The sequence below is a fragment of the Zingiber officinale genome, chromosome 11A (assembly GCF_018446385.1).
Source record: "Zingiber officinale cultivar Zhangliang chromosome 11A, Zo_v1.1, whole genome shotgun sequence".
Classification (NCBI taxonomy): Eukaryota; Viridiplantae; Streptophyta; class Magnoliopsida; order Zingiberales; family Zingiberaceae; genus Zingiber; species Zingiber officinale.
In genome coordinates, this window is record NC_056006.1 from 84,398,215 (window position 1) to 84,405,776 (window position 7,562).

The window sequence follows — 7,562 nt, forward strand, 5'->3', positions numbered from 1 at the left end:
TTGTTAATCCAAGACAGTCGTAAAGTTCTACTAAAAATATCTCCTTTGATGAAGGCGGAGAAACCTCTTACACTCTTTGAAAAGCTCAAAAAATTACTAGGAAATTAATACAGAAGTTGTTATATTTTTACTAGGTCCAGGGATCTTTTTATAGTTCCTGGAAAAACTAATTCGAGGTTGGAAGACGCCTTCAATAGGGTGGAATGCGCCTCCAGTGTGGCAAATCCTATCTGTGCAAAGATAAAGTTTATCTTCCAACGCTCACTCAAACTCATTTTTCGATCGTCTGCTCGAGCAGACTTCCTCCCCGACTTCTCGTCCCTCTAACGTCACGCACGTTCTTCTTGTCCACCGATGTATTCTTCTACAGCACCTCGTCCCTCGGATGCACTAAGCTCATCGGCTCCTTTCCCATGTCATCCTTCTCACTAGGTGTATCTTTTGTTCGACTTCTTATGTTCCTAAGCTAATGCACAATTAGACACAAGGATTAAACATAGCAAGATCTAACTGAATTTGGTTGACCACATCAAAACTATCCGAGGTACTTACAATCTCCCCTTTTTTGATGTGCATAAATTCAAGTTCAAGTTAGGGTTAAAAATGCAATACCATAAAAGTAGATAACAAATTGTTTGTAAAATAAGTAAAAAAAATGCTTTCAAAATAATAAAAAATTCTAAATCCTATCTCCCCTAAACTTGTACTTATTTCTTCCCCTTTGATCACATCAAAAGAAATACAAAAAAATAAAATAAACTTTTAGAAAACTTTGAAATAATTTTCTAGAGGTAGCCTATGCAAATAACTGGAAAGAATTTTCAGTAGAAGTCTAAGAGATAGAAAAAAAATCAAGAAATTTTTAGAATTTTTGAAAAAAAAATTCTAAATTTTTTTATACCAATTGAATGGTCATAAAAAAAATTAAATAATATTGAAATTATTTTAAGTGAAAAAAAAATTTTAAAAAAAACTTCTATTTTGGTGAGTTAATTAAACATTTATTTCAATAATTGACTTCCAGACTGTGGTGAGACACTAGGCATTCTTGGATATTAGAACAACAACCACTTCTAGACAAAACCTTTTAAAAATTAAATATTCAATTTTTTCCCTGGACATTCTAAGTCAATCTTTCAAATATAACAATTTAATCTAAGCATATTTCTGGAACCCAATATAAATTTCTACCTATTGGTTAATTAAAAGTTTCTTAATATTTCTGTGATATTTTTCTAATTTGGTTGTGGTGATTTCTAATGCACCAGTTGATTTCACCATTATGTCTAAATCTTGGTTTTAGATAGTAATTAGAACATGCATGGTTATCTTTCAATCTCTCTATTTATGTTTTTAATTTTTAATTTTTTTATTTTAAATTATCAAACAATTCTAGTGGACATGCATTGGCTAATTGTCTTTTTCAAATCAATTTTTTTTTCTAATTTGCACATATTTTTAGAAAGCATTTTGATAAATTCAAAAGATTGCTTGGGAGATAGTGCACGTACCTCACTTACCTCGTGTTTTGATGCTCCCCCTTCATTGTAGCTTTCCTCTGATAATCCTCCCCCTTCATCAATGCTCATCTCTAGTTGCTTTCATCTTCCTTTTGATGGTCTGCCATTGGGGCTAGTCCAGCGTAAGCTACAATCTCAGATTCTGATGACGATGTTTTGCCCCACATTGCCTTTAGGGTTTTGAGCTTCGATTTTGTTGGTCTTTTGCCCTTGTCCTTCTCCTTTTCTTTAGTTCTGGACAGTTGTCTTTAATGTGTCATTCTCCTTGGAAGTTGTAGCATCGGACCTTTCTTTTGCTCCAAAAGTGCTTCTTTACCTGAGACTTATTAAATTTATTAGATTTAATGAATTTACTAAACTTTCTTACCATTAGAGCCACTTCGTCTTCATCAATTGATACTTCAGAGTCTGGATCGTCCGTTTGTACCTTCAGGACAATGTTCTGACTAGGTTCTCTTTTCATCTTTGTGCATCTAGATTCATGAAGTTCAAAGGTGGAAAAAAGATTTTCTAAAGAACTAACTTCGAGGTCTTTAGGTATATAAAACAAGTCGACTATAGAGGTCCACTTTATTGGTCCCTTTGGAGGACGATGAGAGGAGAGGGGTGAATTGCCTTGAAAAAAATAAATCTACCCTTTCTCGGACTATCAACTAAATAAAGAATACTTGTAATTAAAAAGACAGAGACTAATTAAAAGAAAGCAGATATAAAGAAGTTACTTGGTTTGCAATCAGAATATTGCTAATTCAAGGAGAAAGTAGTGCACTATCTGAAGATCTCCTTCAGGCGGAGTAGCCTCTTATAGCGTTAACAGCACAGAAGAAAGGTATAATATAGAGAAATGGATTACAAGTGAATCACAAGTTCTTGTTCAGCTTCTTGGACCAAGGCTATATTTATAGCCTTGGCCGGGGTGCCTGGAAGGGTTCCAGACGCCTGGGAGGGGATAAAATTTTATCTCTTCTCGTATAGATCGTGTTGACCGCGATCTGGATAAGCATCCAGGTCCGGGCGGGCGGAAGGGTTCTGGGCGCCCGAACCAAGAAAGCCAACATAATTGACTTTTTCGATCCGGGACCTCTGCTCCGGTTAATATCGCCTCGGTCCGGGTCTTCCGCTCCAACTCTGCTTGCTTGGATGATCTTGGACATCCGAAAAAGGGCTCACCCGAACCCAAGTTCCGGTCTTCTCCTTGAGCAGCCTTTCTTCTCGGTTTCTCGCCCCTCGAACGTCGCATACGTTCTTCTCGTCCACCGGTGTACTCTTCCGCGGCACCTCGTCCCTCGGAGGCACCGAGCCCTTCGGCTCTCTCCCCGTGTCGTCCTTCTCGCTAGCCACGTCTTCCGCTCGACTTCCTGTGCTCCTAAGCTCCTGCACACTAAGACACAAGGGTTAAACCAAACAGGACCTAACTTAACTTGTTTGATAACATCAAAACACCTTGGGGTTCCAACAATCTTCCCCTTTTTGATGTGAGCAACCCAAGTTAAGATAGGGTAAAACAAACATAATGTAAAGATAAATAATTTTGCAAATAAGTGTAAATAAGATTTTTCAATGAATACCTCCCCTGATGTATGCTCAAGGGCTGAAGATAGGAGAGATCAGTTATCACTTCCGGAAGGCCCAATTACAAGACTACGGGCAAAGCGTTTCAAGGAAGCACTAAATGGGCTAATCAAAAAACATTGGGAGGATATGAGCAAGGAGAAACCAAGATAATCGCAACTGCTAGTCGTGGCCTAATCCACGTAATCGGGCACAACCATCCATGACTGGTCGCGCTTAACGGAAGAACGCTAATAAGCATGCAAAGCATGGGAATTCGTTCATGCATGAAGACTTAAGTATTTTAGATTGTTAAATGAAGCATACAACTTGGGACTCTAATTGTGCATGCATTTATTTTGTTTTGGATTTCTAGATAGCTTGCATGAGGCATGCAATATTGGGACTCTAATTGTGCATGTACTTATCTTGTATTTTCCTTGTTCACTCCCATTATATAAGGGAGGGACATCTTAGTATGAAACAACTTAGTTTTTGGTGAGATTGTGTGCTCTCTTAGTTCTTGAAAGAACTTGCTGAACTTATCGAGTCTACTCTCGTGGCGTTCAACCCATCGAAACTTATCACCCCTAGGTGTGGCGTTTCTTTCCTTCGTAGGCTTGGTTCGTGCCAATTCTTGGTTACGGGTCAAGGCTCACACTCTTGTCGTTTAGTTCTTGAGGTTCTATCCACCTTTGTTTCGGGTTCCATCACATTTGTTGGTGGGGTTCGTATCATCTGGTATCAAAGCTTCGGTTCAAAGGCAAGTGCAAATCTATCTTTACTTGTTGTTTAGCAAAAAGCAAAAAAAAAATCGTGGAAAAAAAGGGGAAAAAAAAGAGCGCAACAAAAAGACAAAAAACAAGAAGAAGAAGAAGAAAGCGCAAAAAAAAAAAAAAAAAAACTGCTTGTGTGAATCGAAGTAAATTGTCTTCAACAATTCTTTTCTTGTTTTCCTTATTCTCAAACTTCTAATCTTTCATTTTCTCTTAAAATTCTTTCATCATAAGTTTCGGTGGTATCTTTTGAATTGCTACGTGATATTCTGATTTGTTCTAGAGTTTGATCAAGAACTGAGAGATATCATCAATTGAGAGCTACCACCCAAACGTGAGTTGAGTGCTTGTGAGGTTTTCTTTCATTTTGCAACCATGTCCAACAACCAGGAGGATGGAGCAAATGAGGGGGCTAGGCCACTTCCGAACCTGCAATTACAAGCATTGATGGGGGAGATGCAGCGGATGATGAGGGCGGAATTAGAATCTATCCATGAGAGGTTGGATCAGGTGGAGGATGAGACACCAAAAAGACATCAACAAGACCGTATTACTAGACCACAACGAAGACATGCCCAAGGGATTGATGTCGAAGAAGATGAAGAGGTTATTGTGGAAGACTTTGATGAGCAAAACTACAATCGGGACAGGATTGGACATCGAGGAGATAGAAACAGAACTAGAAGAGATAATGATTTAGGAGGGATTAAGATGAAGATTCCAACCTTCCAAGGGAGAAATGACCCAGAAGCTTACTTGGAATGGGAAACTAAGATGGAAATGGTATTTGACTATCATGAATTCTCAGAGTTTATAAAGGTAAAGTTAGCTGCCATTGAATTCACTGATTACGCTATTGTTTGGTGGGATCAAGTGGTGATGACTCGGAGAAGAAACAGAGAGCAACCTGTATCCACTTGGGAGGAGATGAAAGTGCTCATGAGAAGGAGGTTTGTACCCAGCCATTATTATAGAAGCTTATATCAACGGCTTCAAAGATTATCTCAAGGCTCCAAAAGTGTGGATGAATATTTCAAGGACATGGAGTTGTCCATGATCCGAGCTAATGTCAATGAAGATCGGGAAGCCACTATGGCCAGGTTTTTACATGGTTTAAATCCAGAAATTGTTGATATTGTTGAATTGCAGCATTATGTTGAGCTGTCGGATATGGTCCACCAAGCACAAAAAGTGGAAGAACAACTCAAGAGGAGAGGATTGGCCAGGAAGGGACAACCAATGACTACTCATGGCACATGGCGGACAACTCCAAGAAAGGAGGAACAACCTCAAAATAAGCCAAAGTTTGAACCCTTCAAGAAGCCCAAACCCACACCATCAACTACTCAAGGTAATCGCCAGCCCATTTCCTCCAAAACTCTTGATACCAAGTGTTTTAAATGTCAAGGGCATTGTCATATATCTAGTCAATGTGTGAACAAAAGGGTGATGGTAATAAATGCTCAAGATGAACTTGAGTCAGAAGATGAGGATGAAATAGTTGAAGAAGTGCCACAAAAAGAAAACAGTGGTGATGAACAACATGCTGTTATTGGAGACTTATTGGTGGCCCGACGAGTTCTCAATCTACAAGCTGAGGAAGAAGGTAATCAAAGGGAGAATTTGTTTCATACCCGTTGCTTTGTCAATAACAAGGTTTGCAGTGTTATTATTGATGGGGGAAGTTGCACCAATGTGACAAGTACTGATTTGGTGGAGAAATTATCACTACCAACTCGGAAACATTCACGACCTTATCGACTCCAGTGGCTAAACGATTGCGGAGAAATCAAGGTAACAAAACAAGTCTTGGTAGCAATCTCCATTGGCAAATATGAAGATGAGCTGTTGTGTGACGTGGTTCCCATGCATGCATGCCATCTATTGTTGGGAAGACCTTGGCAATTCGATCGAAAGGTAACACATAATGGCCTCACAAATAAGTATAGTTTTACTTTGAAAGGGCAACCTATTATTCTTGTACCATTGACTCCAAGACAAGTTATGGAGGACCAGTTGAGACTACAAAAAGCAAATGAAAAGAAGAAAGAAAAAGAAATTGAGAGAAAAAAAATTGAGAAAAAAAAAGAAGAGGGAAAGAAAAATGAGAGGAAAGAAGATGAGAGGAAAGAGACAAAAGGAGTGGGTAAGGGAAAAAAAGGAGAGAGAAAGAAAAATATTTTTTATGCAAAAAAAGTGAGATTAAGCGAGCTTTGTTTTCAAATCAGTTGCCCCTTATCCTTTTGTATAAGGAGGCACTCTTGAGCACTAATGACCTTAACAATTCTTTGCCTAGTGTTATTGTTTCTCTCTTACAGGAATTCGAGGAGGTCTTTCCTGAAGAGGTTCCACATGGTTTACCTCCCATTAGAAGAATTGAGCACCAAATTGACTTCATACCTGGTGCCTCCATTCCGAATCGACCTGCCTATAGAAGCAATCCAGAGGAAGCAAAGGAACTTCAGAGGCAAGTTAATGAATTATTAGAAAAGGGGTATGTTCGAGAAAGCATGAGTCCTTGCGCCGTGCCTGTGTTACTTGTTCCCAAGAAGGACGGAACATGGAGGATGTGTGTGGATTGTCGAGCCATCAACAACATCACGGTAAAGTATCGCCATCCAATTCCTAGGATTGATGATATACTTGATGAATTGCATGGTTCTTGTGTGTTCACAAAAATTGATCTTAGGAGTGGATATCATCATATTAGGATGAAGGAAGGTGATGAATGGAAAACTGGTTTTAAAATTAAGCATGGCTTATATGAATGGTTAGTAATGCCTTTTGGCTTAACTAATGCTCCTAGCACTTTTATGCGTTTGATGAACCATGTTTTGCGTGCTTTCTTAGGGAAATTTGTAGTTGTGTATTTTGATGATATTTTGATTTTTAGCAGAAGCTTAGAAGAGCATGTTACACATTTAAGGTTAGTTTTGAGTGTGCTAAAAGAAGAAAAGCTTTTTGCTAACCTCGATAAATGCACCTTTTGTATGGAGAAAGTTGTGTTTCTTGGTTTTGTTGTTAGTACTAAAGGCGTTGAGATGGATGAGGAAAAGGTGAAAGCAATCCAAGAGTGGCCAACACCGACAACAATTAGCCAAGTGAGGAGTTTCCATGGTTTGGCCAGCTTCTATCGACGGTTTGTTCGTAATTTTAGCAATATTACAGCTCCTCTTACTAAAGTCATCAAGAAAAATGAGTCATTCAAGTGGGGAGAGGAGCAAGAGAGGGCCTTCAACACTTTGAAAGAAAAGCTAAGTTCTGCTCCTTTACTAATCCTACCAGATTTTTCTAAAACATTTGAAATCGAATGTGATGCTTCTGGTGTTGGTATAGGTGTTGTGCTTATGCAGGAAATGAGACCCATTGCTTATTTCAGTGAGAAGTTGAGTGGAGTCACTCTCAACTATCCCACATATGACAAGGAAATGTATGCATTGGTGAGAGCATTGGAGACATGACAACATTACCTATGTCCAAAAGAATTCGTGATTCACACAGATCATCAATCTCTAAAGCATTTGAAGAGCCAACAAATTTGAACCGACGCCATGCTAAATGGGTAGAATTCATTGAGACATTTCCTTATGTGATCAAATACAAGCAAGGAAAGGAGAACGTAGTTGCTGATGCACTATCTCGAAGGTATGCTTTACTGTCCACTTTAGATACGAAGTTACTTGGATTTGAATATATCAAGGATTTATATACTAAC